At 31.9% G+C, this 13723-nt stretch overlaps 2 protein-coding genes across 2 annotated transcripts in view; both read right to left on the bottom strand.

Moving 5' to 3' along the window:
* Nucleotides 1–13723, bottom strand: part of LOC128994962 (neurocalcin homolog) — a 146798-nt gene that overhangs the window by 104619 nt on the left and 28456 nt on the right. The gene's annotated exons all lie outside the window — the stretch shown is intronic.
* The window catches only part of LOC128994963 (neuronal calcium sensor 2-like), a 137869-nt gene that overhangs the window by 96518 nt on the left and 27628 nt on the right, over nucleotides 1–13723 (bottom strand). The window contains exon 2 of the mRNA XM_054419820.1: nucleotides 7210–7237. The gene's annotated coding sequence lies outside the window, so the exon portion shown is untranslated. The remainder of the gene's footprint in view (nucleotides 1–7209; nucleotides 7238–13723) is intronic.

Below are 13723 nucleotides of genomic sequence, written 5' to 3' on the forward strand. Positions count from 1 at the left end.
TAAAACATCTAGCATACGTGACGATCATCGATACGGAATTTATATAGAATTATTTGCATTTATATTTGAATAATCTCTCTTAAGATTGATTCTGGATCCAGATGCAATGTGCCAATAAAATTATTGGCTATCAATAAATGGTCAAATTTAACAGAAGGTCCAATTAAACCATGGTGTCGACCATTTCCTCATATGGACGTCAACTTAACAAGTTTCAAAGGGGTAAAAAACTAACATCATGATAGTTTGTCTTTGATTACTCTATGGTTATTTAATTGATCAGCTGACTGGTTTAATATAACAAACGTTGTATTTTGTTAAATTTCAGAAGAAAAAAACTATTTTAACAGCTGATTAATTAAACAACCATAGTAAAACATTACAATAGCCACTCAGAAACAAGCGTTATTATTTATTATTATTATGATTTATTATTATTATTATAATAACCGTGAAATAACAACTAAGATCTCAAATGAACTGTTTCCTCGTCCACTTAGCCTTCTACAATTTTCAAAGATAATATTAATCATAGCTGATTAAAGGTAACTTTATGATTTGAAGTCCCCCTATTTAAAAGTCCGCAGTCGTAGGCCAGTTATCAGCAAGACACTATCTTGGGGAAATAAATCTTGCCTCTAATGGTACAACGGGAACCAAACGTCCGAGAAATAACCGAGCATCCTCGTTTACTTCAACTACTTTACAAGAGGGATTTATTTTTCAACCAAACAGTTTCTGTACATTACAACCTATGCACAATTTACAATTCAGATTAAAGAATTTAATATTTTTTGTGCATGCTTTTCGAACCTGCTCTTACTGAATTTGGACAGGAAATTTACACTGAAGTAAATTTCCATTATTATTCTGGACCCCATTTATTCGAACTTTTCTTAATTTTTACAACCATTTGAGAGGAGTTTGTTAACATTTCATACAAAGTTAGGGATGCGCAAATGAAAACATCGTAATTTTTGCAGGAATTACAGGTTTTATTAGTTTACTGTGTTATTTTCTTCATTAAAATCACACTATTCAAATGTAATCTGTAATAGGTGCGTAAACGAGATAATTATCGAGATAATAATCACCTTTTACAAAAACCAACCGCGTATCCAAAACGGACCAGGAATATATTTCTTTATAGCCTTTACATACAGGTTGTTTAAGTAACAATGACGTTAATGTCTGCTCTTTATTCTTTGGTTAAACCCGGACAACTTGGATCTCCAATTAGTCCGTATTAATGAGGGTTTGTTGTGTTTTGAAAATACTCTAATTTCCTCGACATGTTATTTCGGATTCAATAAAATCCCAACATTCTTTTGTGTTTCACCTGTTTCTAGATATGACCAAATTTCCTAGTATGTTTTATTTCAAATTGTATTTATCAGCCAAAGTGCCAGCCAGAGACAATGAACAAATTCCTGTTGATTCAGTTTAGGGGTTTAATAGCGATCACTGTATTAACTAAAGCAATGGGTTCGTTAAACTTTTACAAATTTATTACTTTTTTTTGTGGGGCGAAGTTAGTAAGAGTGGTTTAAAAAGAACTTGATATAAAATCACAATCATTCACAAAACGTTATTCCAACAAAAAAATAAAATAGTTAAAGCCAACAAAAGCCAAAACGCAAAACCGAATAATGAAACTGGCAACAACGCCATGAGCTAATTACTCGTTAATGTTCATTAATTGGGTTATTAATGAGGATAATAATGAGTTGATTTTAATTAAATTGTGACAAAGCGGCAAACTTGATCAAGACAATTAACTCTCTAATTGTCCCATACATTATCTTGCGTCGAACGGTTTTTTTTTAATAAATTTCCGTTAAAACTGTTCTAAGTGGTTCTAGAGCTAACCTGAGGTACGTCGGTACAATTTTGAGAAAAATAGCCTTTTGGTGTAGCTTTTTGACGTTTCAAAACTAGTCCAAGCTATATTTGGTCTTAACTTTTGGTAAATAGTCCTGGATATAACAGCTCAATCAGTAAAAAGCTTATCAATGAATCTAACTCACTTGTAGATCTCAATCTGTCGTTCATTTTTAGTTTCTAATTTTGTTTGAAATTATGCTCCGACACCTATACAAATTTGTTCCTTTTTGAAAAGGAACCCATGTCTTGAAATACCAAACGTCAATAATTCCTTATAGATAGCTTCGTTAAATGATAACCAAATGACTAATGGCTTATTGGTCCAGATTTCGCTTTGATATGAACCAGCAACCTTTATATTTATAACGCTTTAATACTTAATAATAGCATAAAAGTGGAAAGATACAATACAGTAGTTACTAAAGTGTATATCTATGCAAAATTGCATACAAAACCAACAAAAAAGATTTCTGCCCGTCGGATAACGATTAGAAAAATTACATCTCTACATTTAACATCTAATTGATAAACCATGTTATTGCCATCAGCTGTTTTGCTCCACAACAATTCCAGCGCCGTTTAGTTAATACAGTTGGAGCTGGGTATAACACTTCAAAACTGTTCTACCAATTAAATCTTTGTGGTTGAATAGAGACAAACAAAAGTCTCTGGACTATATAGTAAATAAGTATTATACAGGGTGGAGAGGTGTCTCAAATTGATTACGAAAAAACGGCATAACCTACAAGGATGAAATAAAGTTATTTTTCACTAAATCGACTCCAAGGAATAACTTAAAAATATATTTTAATTTTGTCGATACAAGGTGTGCCAAAAACTGAGGGTCACTAGTTTGAATCTCGGAATTTTCAAATGCAAACATACGTTATGTTATACGCCATTTTAAAGGTATTTAATAGAAAAACATTTTCGCGAAAACATAAATTAATTATCTTTTTCCGTTTCAAAACAGCGGCAGTTTTTTATCCATATTTTTTAATACCCTGTGTTTCCTATTTATTTTTATGTTCATTGTTATATTTGGTTTATGTTTATTTATTATTTTTATGTTCGTGTCGTAAAGTGACTACTATTATTTGTTATGACTACAATCCATGTAATTAACGGTTAAACTTTTAAGAAGGCAAATAAGTCACGTTAATACAATGTGTATCATATCCCATACATTGTACATCATTTCCATGGTTTGCCTACACAGTGTATACGATAAGAACAACAAAAGGTTTCCCCGGCAACGATTAATTAGTTTGCGTATAATACAAACAAGAGATTTATACGCAGAGTATAGCCAGAATATTACTGAACCACTGAGACTGGTGTTTGTATATTCTAAATTAAACTTTACAATCATTTACTTTGGATACCGCTGTCTTCTCATCCTGCAAAATATGAACTGTTTTTACCCATACAATAGTGCGAGATATTACTAAACCTTGCTTAGTAATAATATATAAATTAATTACGTGTATATATAATTTATTTATTTATTTATTATACGTGGTTAAGTACGTTATGTCTGCGTGTTTAATTAATACGTGTAAATTTGTTATATATAAATTAATTTATAAAATTAGGAGTTTTTTTATTATATTGCTGGTCTATTTAAAGAAATTAAACTATACAAATTATTGACTTGGGATTATGTAGGTGGTGCTACTAGTGGTCTTCTCGTCCTGTTGCAAGATTTAAAGAATTTGACAAATTGTTTCAAGTTTAATTACACGCATGACTTTGTAACCGGAAGGATTTTCACTTATTTAAGAGGGTAAATAAAAAAATGTTACATCAGAAGGGGATAAACAATGGCTAATAAATATATCATACTATTTAGTTAAAGTGTTGAAGTTGGCGAAATAACAAGAAAATATATACCGGAAAACTGGTTTATTCAACAATTGAGTCATAATGAACCAGACATCTGAGAGTACGTTCAAAATACACAAAATACGCTTAAATATGTTTTTTTTTACTATAAGCGCTCTTAACTCTTTTAAGTTTTTGAAATTACTTTGGTATTTAAATCGTGTGTCGCTTGAAACATTGTTTGTAGTTAGTAGTAAAGCCAAAGGGTATTTTTCTCTATTTTCAGTTTCGCTGATACATTCTGTAACTGCTTTGTCACACTTTCTGATATTAAAAGTAACTAACTAATTAATAGACGATTAATTGTTGAGAAGAGTGTGATTAATTGTATGTTAAATTTTGTATTCCGTATATCAACCGAGTTATGAAGATTTGAAGTGACTAAATCCTACTAGAACACATTCTTTGACCATTGATACATTATTTTTTTACGATTTAAGCTCTTTATCCAATGTCTACTTAAACGTATCCATCCCCTAGTACAAAATACCACAATAATCACTACCGTAAGTCACAATTGAGCGACCTACAGGCGTTTGTGATGAAAGGTATTTTATAAGTAATTTGACCAAACCAGCACTGCTCCCTATTAAACGAGTAATAAAAATATAATGCCCAGTTCGCATGACGACAAGCGTTATAGCCAGGTCGATGGGGCGTCCAATCCGACGTCGCCATGTTAACACAGCTCTACCCACACGAGAAATTTGTTCTCATAATTTTTTTGTCCCAACGAGTACGTAGGTAAATCAATACCTACTAAAGATAACGCGACTTAGAGAGGTATGCTAATTGTTAAACCCTCAATAACACAACTAAATGTTAGGTGTTCCAATCCAATTTTGAAGCCGAAGCCATTTTACCAGAGAAAAAATAGGGGTGCAAAAAGGATTATAGAATAACTAAAAGATTTAGTGTTACAACATAAGAGCGAAGCAAAGTGAAATTGACCCAACAAGCAATAAAAACATTGTAGCCAGACGAGAAATTCGAATGAAAAAATGATTAGAGTTTACAGTAAATGGGAAATTTCTACTTGCGGTATCGAATTTCAAGAGTATATATATTATGGTTTAATTATTTCACATACAAAAACACAAGTCTAAGTAATATTCAGGCAGTGTTCTATGCTAACAAATCACTTGTTTGCATTGTACGCAACCTTATTAATCGTTGTCGGGAAACCTTTTGTTGTCCTTATCGCATAACTGTTGTGACAAACCATAGAAATCATGCCGAGTCTCGTATGAATGAATACACATTGATTTAGCAAAACCCTTCAAAACTTTACACCCCCCAAAATCTTACAGTTTACCAACCAGTGTATCGAAGTTAAAGACCTTTACGCAAGTTACAAATATAATAATTAGCCACATTTTCCCTTACAACAATGAGTCATCCGTAGGATAGTTAAACATTGAAAAGCCAATATATCGATGTTTAAGCATATCCTTTTTTTATTAAACTCTCGTATAGTATGTATTAAAATTAAAATATAAAGAGTTTTTCCCAAACATTCTGGACCAACTACATCACGGATTTTCATAACTTTTCTGAAAGAAACATTTTGAAGGAAAGGGAATAGCAAAGTCATAGATTTAATATTGAGTTTCAGTTCAGAAATAGATTTTTTCACACAAACGACGCAAACAGTTATTTTGGTTAAACAGCTGCAAAATTCGTCAATTTATATTACACGATTCAGCATTTGGATAACGATGGCATTTAATATAACCTAATTTAAATATCACCCTGTCATTCGTTATACTAATTAACAAACAGAACCAACAGAACTTTATGTACGCTGTTACATTACTTAAACATTTCCTCTGCAGAAAACAAAACAGAATAAATCGAGACAAGAAAATATATGTAACAAAGTGCAAATGAAACTGAGCAACGAATGTTCAAGAATGCGTTTCAGGGGACAATATAAACGGTACGACGATGGTGTAGCGCGATCAAGGAGGCCATTCAACGCTAACGGAACGCCTTCAACGACAGAACGCATTGAGCAGTACAGCGCTGCGACAGTTGGATACAACCGTTATCTCAGGCGTTACCAACCAGTATTGCGACATGTAATAGTGATCTTTACATTGTTTCTTGAGTCAGAAGCGACAAATAATTTACTTATACCCCCACCGCAGCAAACCTACACACTCAGCGAATTTCTATTTACCTGATTGGATTTTCAATTAAATCTATTTCGATAACAATAGGTTTAACAAGTACCTAGGTAAGCTGCTACAGGGAGGGTAATAAAGCGTGTGTTTTAGACAAATATTAATAGCTTAGTATGAAATAAATTAATTTGCCAAGTTTGAAAAATATATCCATAAACAAGCAAACTACAACGGTTAACTTATTCTCCATAAGAATAATATGTGAATTTTAAATTCAATTTTTTTACAGTCTCCGTAGCCAATTTAACCGCACAAAAACACTTCAATATACTTAATTATTGTTTTTTATGAACTAAAAAATGGTTAAACGAGAAATTATTAAACTTTATCTTTTAAGGGTCAAAATTGAGAAACCCCATTTTTTCCATAAAACCCCGTTCCCATGAAAATTAACATTTCAATTAATGCTTCACAATACTAGTTATAGAAATCAAAGTCAAAATTTTGTTTATAAGTGCATAACATAACATACCAAACGTACAGTATACAGTACCTACTATTATAAATTAATCGTGTCTTTGGGTTCTAAGGGGGGATCCATAAAGGTTACTGCATTTGAATAAAAAATTATCAACGTTAATATGGTACAAGAACTATAAAAAACCAGTTTTTTAAATATTTTTTACGTCAAAAAGGTACAAGTATTACAAAATATCGCACTTTTAATTCAGGAATTAAACTAAATTAGAGTTGGTTAGCCTAATAGTTTCTGTAGACATTTTTAACCCATTACATAAAATGATTAGAACTTCCTTCTCAGTTGGATGTTGAACCATAGATTAACGGAATAGACAAGATAGATATGTCGTTTTAGGTAAATATACGTTATAGTTCAACCATAGAGTAAAGGAGTAATGTCTACTACTTTGATCTATGGTTAAACTCAGCTTGTGTAACCATTTGTTCGAAAATAAATCTTTTGTTTATAATTAAGACCAAACATAAATATACTAATGCAGTAGTACAATAACTTGTACCTTGGAGGTGTTCTTTAAGCGTGCTTTGCCAGGTATTGGTTTGGAAATATGTTTTGAAGGATAAAGATGCCAAGTTTATGTCATCTTATCCTTGAGCAACAGTATTGATATTATCGAACATTGCTTTAGAACTCTAAAAATAACACCCATCTATGTATACTTATATGTTTAACTTAAACCAAAAACTTCAAACTGATAACAACTATAAAGTCGTTTGATACCAAAACTAGGGTAAAATGCATTTGGAGTAAAGAAAAAGATTTTAAACATTTGCTTACCTTATTTTCCAGTGCCATATTCAAACACCTGCAATCAGAAGAAATTGATAGATTTTTTTTAAAATAATTTATTCCCCTTTATACAAATACTAATGAAGAAAACTATAAAAACAATGTATAGCAAGCAAAGTACATACGTCTACTTGAATCTAACTAGTTAAATTACCAAGTAATTGATTATAAAATAAAATAAATAAATACTCATTTATAATTTTAAAATAGACCTACTCTAAAGAAGTTATTACGCTAAATAATTAATTTTGAAAGATTACCACGAAGAAACCGCTTCTAAGATAAATTGGCATTAATGTTGCAGAAAATATTTCACTAAAGTTGGCGCAGTAAATCTTACCCTAAGTTGTTTGTTTGCCTCTTGCCGGAGCAAAGTAAGACAGTTGGAAAATAGGATTGATCTGTTAGTTTCCCGCAAACTACCTGGATGCCCAACATTTGGACCTACAAATACTAATTCTAGCAAACCTGCAGATTTCACATTTCCAGGTTATTGTATTGAAATAAAATAAAATGAATTAAATTAAAATCCTTTATTCCAACGGTCAAAGTTAAGGCCACATGACACTTTCTTAAACTTATGCTGTATAGGCTACATATAAATTTAACATTATAATAGAAAACATTATTCACACAAAATGTAATGGCAATAAGAATATCCTTAGAGAAATAATTGATTCACTTAATTTGTAGACCTTAAATTTGAGGAGCTGAATTAGTTTTGTCAATTACAAACAACTTAGGGTAGTTATCCAAAGTAAAGTCCTTTCTGATAGATCTGTTTCTGTACATAATATAGATTGGTGACCCTACTGCCAATCTATGTGGGATATTATAGTTTAAATCTCAATTCATCAAACGTATTGTAAATCACCTAATAACTGTTCTAAACAAATATATTCTTCAAAACGGGTATAGCAATTTTGGTCTCTAATGATATCAAAACGAAATAGTAAAGTGGTCCCGGGTCTAGGGCTTACAATTAAACCTACGGTAAAAGTTTATTCCATATATAATCCAATTGAACTAAGTTAAATGAAAGTAATCAAAAACACAAGAGGTAAAATCAAATTTAGTAAACCCTAGAAATATATCTTAATAAATTGCCTATCAGAACAAGAATAGAATTAAAAAGATTGTATATCGTTTGAGATAAAGATAATGCAATGATACATATCACATAGGGCTTCTTCGAGCTAGAGGTTTCTAATCTGGGAATACTCATATCCTTTGTGTATGTATCTCTACATCACAATGGGGACATTTAATTTGAACCTCTTTTGATTAAACATACTAAAATTGCTTACGGTTTGACAGTAAAAAACTCTACAATGTAAAAATTCGCAATATTTTATGTACCCAGTAAATTGCAGCTGAAAATGTGGGTGGTGTTATTGAGGTTCCATTGTATATGTGTTTTTGCCTTGAAATATTTTTTTTACAATTACAATGTCTAGGCCCTATTATGCTAAATCTTGTTTCGTGATGTCGATATTTAATCAAGCTAAAATATATTTTATGAAGTGTATTGCAATCTTCTGGATGTTTAAACGCTGAATAACTCACTATAGAAACATTTTACCAGCAATGTGATATTTGTTACATCAAAGTTACAGAGATAAGTCTGGCCAAAGAGGCGACTGCCAGCAAAAGCGGATCTGCAATTTGTCTCACTTTTGCTAATGACTTTGATTTTCCAAGCGCACTGATCACACTGGCAATTGTTATTTCTTCTTCTCGATCTTCTTAATTAATGATTGCAGAAATTGCAATTGACACTTTAAACACAATAGGAACTATAAGCGGTTTATTTGTACTAATAAAAGGTGATTGATTTTTGTAAATTTTTCTCTTTAACTCCATCGTCATACACATGCTCCTAAATAGTAAGGGGATTCTTAATTTACCATGTTAAATGTTACACACCCACCATTGATTTACGGACAAAATTAAACTGTACCGAATAATTGGATAAAATTCTCTTTCTTTTGAAACAGGTAAGTGGTCAGAGGCTAGGATAAACTTTTGAATTATAGACCTTGCCAAATATACACTATTTTAAATGGGCATACTGTAGAAGAATCTTGATAGTTCGTAAGTTAATTGGAAGGTCAAGCAAATCAATTTGAATTATCAAAAGGTCCAATTTATTTGAGGATAAACCATTCGAATTACGGTTCATTTTTAAAATAGTCGCTCATTGAACTAATCAGTTGTCATACAAGCATTTATATTGTTACTGATAAGTAACAGGGAATGAATGGATACCTTTAAAACACCTAGGATTTGCGGCGTATCCAATAAGCAAACACTGTTAACCTAAACTTAACACAAAAGCAACCGTGCCTAACAGGATGTATAGTTTCTTGTTATGGCAGAAATAAAATCTATGAATCTACCTCCCTCCGAATATGGAGTCTTTTTCCGATGAAACATCGGATGTGTGTTTCAAATCGGCTTGCCATCTGTTTGGACTTTGAATTGCACAGTGTATCAAAATGCATGGTAAAACATTGAAATATCACGAGATTCTCTAAAGACTGTGCTTGTGTTTGGAATTATCGAAAGTATTTACTTTTTGAATGTTTAAATTATCAAGATTAGACTGTATTTACTTAAAATGTCTACATATATTTAAATTCACTCGGTGAGAAAGATTCTTACACGCAATTGTAGATAAAACCCCATAATCCCCTTTGCATATCTAGAATCCCTACTGAAAACCAATATAATCAGTCAGTATGATATAAAATAAACTGGTTGAACGACAGACTGAGTTTAGGCTGTCGATCAACAACAAACAAACAGTGTTTGATGGCTAATTTTAACTTGGGACAGCATCTGAACAAATAAAACAAACTTTTACTCCTTTCATTAAAAGTTTTCCATCTCTAAACTACTACAATATGAAAGCGACAAATATTTAAGATACGTACTTTAAAACTACAGATTTGAAAGTTGGGCACCCGAAAACTATACAGTTATTTAATATTATAATCTTATACTGTATTATTATAATTATAGGTCTACGCCACTCTGTTGCTCATGATAATATAATTGGCCTTGTTATAAATTCTAGAAATATAATGCCAATGAAAAATATTTAAAATGTCTTCAGAATGAACCTTACAAACTCCGAATAAATTACAGTACCGTATATTAAAAATTCAATACAAAGTTTATTTTTAACTCAGACGATTGTGGGATTATAAAGGGTCAATAACGAAGAAATGTATTTTCAAAAATAAAAATATTTTATGGGTTTCATTGAGGAATCGAGTTTTTAAAGAGGAGTTTTAGCTCTCATTAGTGTAACGAGATATCTTGCAAAGACCTTTTGAAGAGCGAAATTTAGAGCTACGGAAATATTCTCAGTAGAATATTATTAAATTCAAATAGTTTTTTTTATATTTTAAATCAACTGATAATTTATTTTACATAAATATTAATTTTAAACCTAATACAATTTAGGAATTCAACATTTTTATTTTTCATAGATTACAACTACAGTGCTGAAGAGTGATTGGCTGGGTTTGTGTCCTGAATTTCAAGCTTTTCCTAGTGGTAGGTCCATCGATTGAGTAAATGATAGCTAACAAAGGTTAGACAAATTGTTATCTTAAGACAGGTTATCTTATTATTGTTGGTTAGGTTACACAACCACTGGTTTCCAAACTTCAATGTTTATTTTCAAATTGACGTTAAAACTTTCTTCATAAGGCTGGGAAAGTATGTATATTCATACACACACAAAAGATATACAAAAATCATGGTCACTTAACCAAATTCTTTTAAACGTTACTGTATTATAGCTGTCGTGTGTGACGCCGGCACCTTAAGTCATAGAGGTTATTGTGTGTGTATTCGTGTGACTCTTTGCAACCCGAACTATGGAGTGGATTTTACTTTTTGGGTGTATAAAACCCATCATCATAAAAAAGGGTCAACATTACTATTTTAGCCTTTTCATTTAAACAATAATTCCAGACTTTATCCTTATTGCAGCTCCTCAAAATTTATATTTTCAATCCAATGATTAAGGTAAGCATGATTCCTTCACTATAACAGCCCCACTCTTACTTTTCAAACATTGTCATCCATGTAAATCCCAATTATACAATACCAGCCGCTATACCCGTGTCTTGCAAAGGGGTCAATATGCAGACGAAACCATTTTGGTTCCTTAAAAATAATGGCAAGCCACTTGACAAAGCTAAAGATAACAATTATTATGTTCCCTAGATCTGCTGTGTGTGTAACTTAGATAGACTTTTATTAATTTACTACCTATTAGTATTAACTGGATACATAAACACAACAGTAAAAAATCCTACTTTGACAGTTCTCATTTTGTATCACAGCTTTTTGTTGCTACCTGGTACAAATTGGCAGTTGTCATAAATTTAAACAATTAATAGTGCTGTACCCTGTTGGTAAACCTCTTAACTTTTTAATGCTATTGAACTTCACCATAGACAAAAAAAATTATAGACTGCCAGCCGTCCGGTGGTTACCATGGTTACCATAGGTTAAGACGCACACTGCTGGGATCGCCGTGTAGTTACGTAGCGCGTACGCCGTACACACACGGCGATCCCAGCAGTGTGCGCCAGAACCTATGGTAGCCGCAGCACAGCTGACGGTCTATATTTAATTCCTTTTCTCTATGACATCACAGAATCAAATTGTATAGTTGAAACTGCTGTTAATTTTCTTTAATTCCATTTAAATATAAGTAATGATATGGTTAACATGGGGAAAAGCTGTTATGGTTCTTTAATTCCATTTAAATATAAGTACTCAAATGGTTAACATGGGGAAACTCGAGAGCCACTGGGGCATAGCCGTTTGAAAGGATCACGAAATTGATTATGTATAAACCTATACCATGAAATTCTACATGTCCAAGTATAATGACCATCGGTTCAGCGGTGTCTCAGATTATCACTGCCAAATATACAAACAAAACAACTTCATCTTTTATATATATAGGAGATGTAGAAGATCGGTTCGGTATGTCGCATACATCGGTGTGAAAGGGTTGGATTGGTATAACACCAATTGTTTACGTAAGGGTTAGAGGGGTGGGATGTGTGCTCAACCACCCCAGCTGCGGCCGACTTGCTTCTGCTTACAACTCAATACAAATACAAGCAGTTTGAACAACGATTCCCAGTTCTCAGCACATTCCAGAGGGACTTATTACATCAATAGTGCAAAGAATAAGTTGAGGTTTTAGTTTTGTTCTATTATATATTGCTAGAATATTATGCACCATTTTAAATTTCTTCAAGCAAAGCCGTATGGGGAAGAATTTCAACACCGATTCGTTAGAATTCATGTACACGTGCTCAGAGTTCCTAACCCTATTTTTTAATTTTTTTAACTTCATGTGTAATGTTATACTGCAGCATAAATTGGAAAATACTAAAATACATTGTAATAGTAATCTCCTGGTTAAGAAGTTGCATTTAAAAACACTAATAGCAAAAAATTGTTTAAACATCAAACTTTGATTACCGTCCTATATTGATTTCTACTGTTCAGTTTGTGGAGCAAAATACTCCTCAACAAAAATTAAAAAAACTCCTTCATTTAATTGTATACAATTCTGCAACTCTAATTGTTACAATACGAGTGTATATGAATATCCATCTCAAGACTATGAATATCGATGTGGGGTATTCCTGAGAAATTTTTGACTATTTTTTCCACAAACTGAACAGTATAATTCAAATAGGACGGTAATAAAAGTTTAAGGTTTAAACAGTTTTAGGCTATTTGTGTTTTTGTCTTTCTAATCAACATAAACACTTCATATCTTTAAATAGCAGCGAATAAAAATATAATTCTCATCAAATTATACTATATATCAAAAAATAATATCTAGCCTAATGAGATTATACCTTTTTACTTCTTAGTCAATTAAACATTACTGAATCAGTCAATTTTATTTAAAAGTTTACACCATTATGTGCTGAACAGAGGCGGTATCGAGTTTACATGAATTGAACAAACAGTAGTTTATGCAGTTCCGCAACGCTGGCTCGTTACGGAGATGTTTAGAGTGTCGGAGGACGATGGTGATTAAAATCAGACTAATCAAGAGTCCACCATTGATCCACCGAGACTCGTATTTCGGCGGACAACTGATGTTTGCTGTGACATTCACAGGATAGTTATCATTTTTAACATTTTTTGGACTAAAAATTCAATTTTGTTTTGATCTGCTGAATCTAGTTACATTTTTCTCCAAATCATCATTACACAAAGTTTCCACATATCTTGGAGAAGATTACTAGTATTATAGTTTTTATGTTATACTTTTTCAAAATTCTCATAAATGTACAAATTATAATTTACTTGCAACAACCTGAAAGAACGCTACGCATGATTCTCAAAAAATAAAATAAAATAGCCATTTACAGCGACCCAATTTTCATACAATAGTATTTATACATTGAGGTATTCATCTTCAATTTCACTTAACACTTACAAGTTT

The sequence above is a fragment of the Macrosteles quadrilineatus genome, unplaced genomic scaffold, assembly GCF_028750875.1.
Source record: "Macrosteles quadrilineatus isolate MER2022 unplaced genomic scaffold, UCM_ALF_1.0 Scaffold_5__1_contigs__length_97177068, whole genome shotgun sequence".
Classification (NCBI taxonomy): Eukaryota; Metazoa; Arthropoda; class Insecta; order Hemiptera; family Cicadellidae; genus Macrosteles; species Macrosteles quadrilineatus.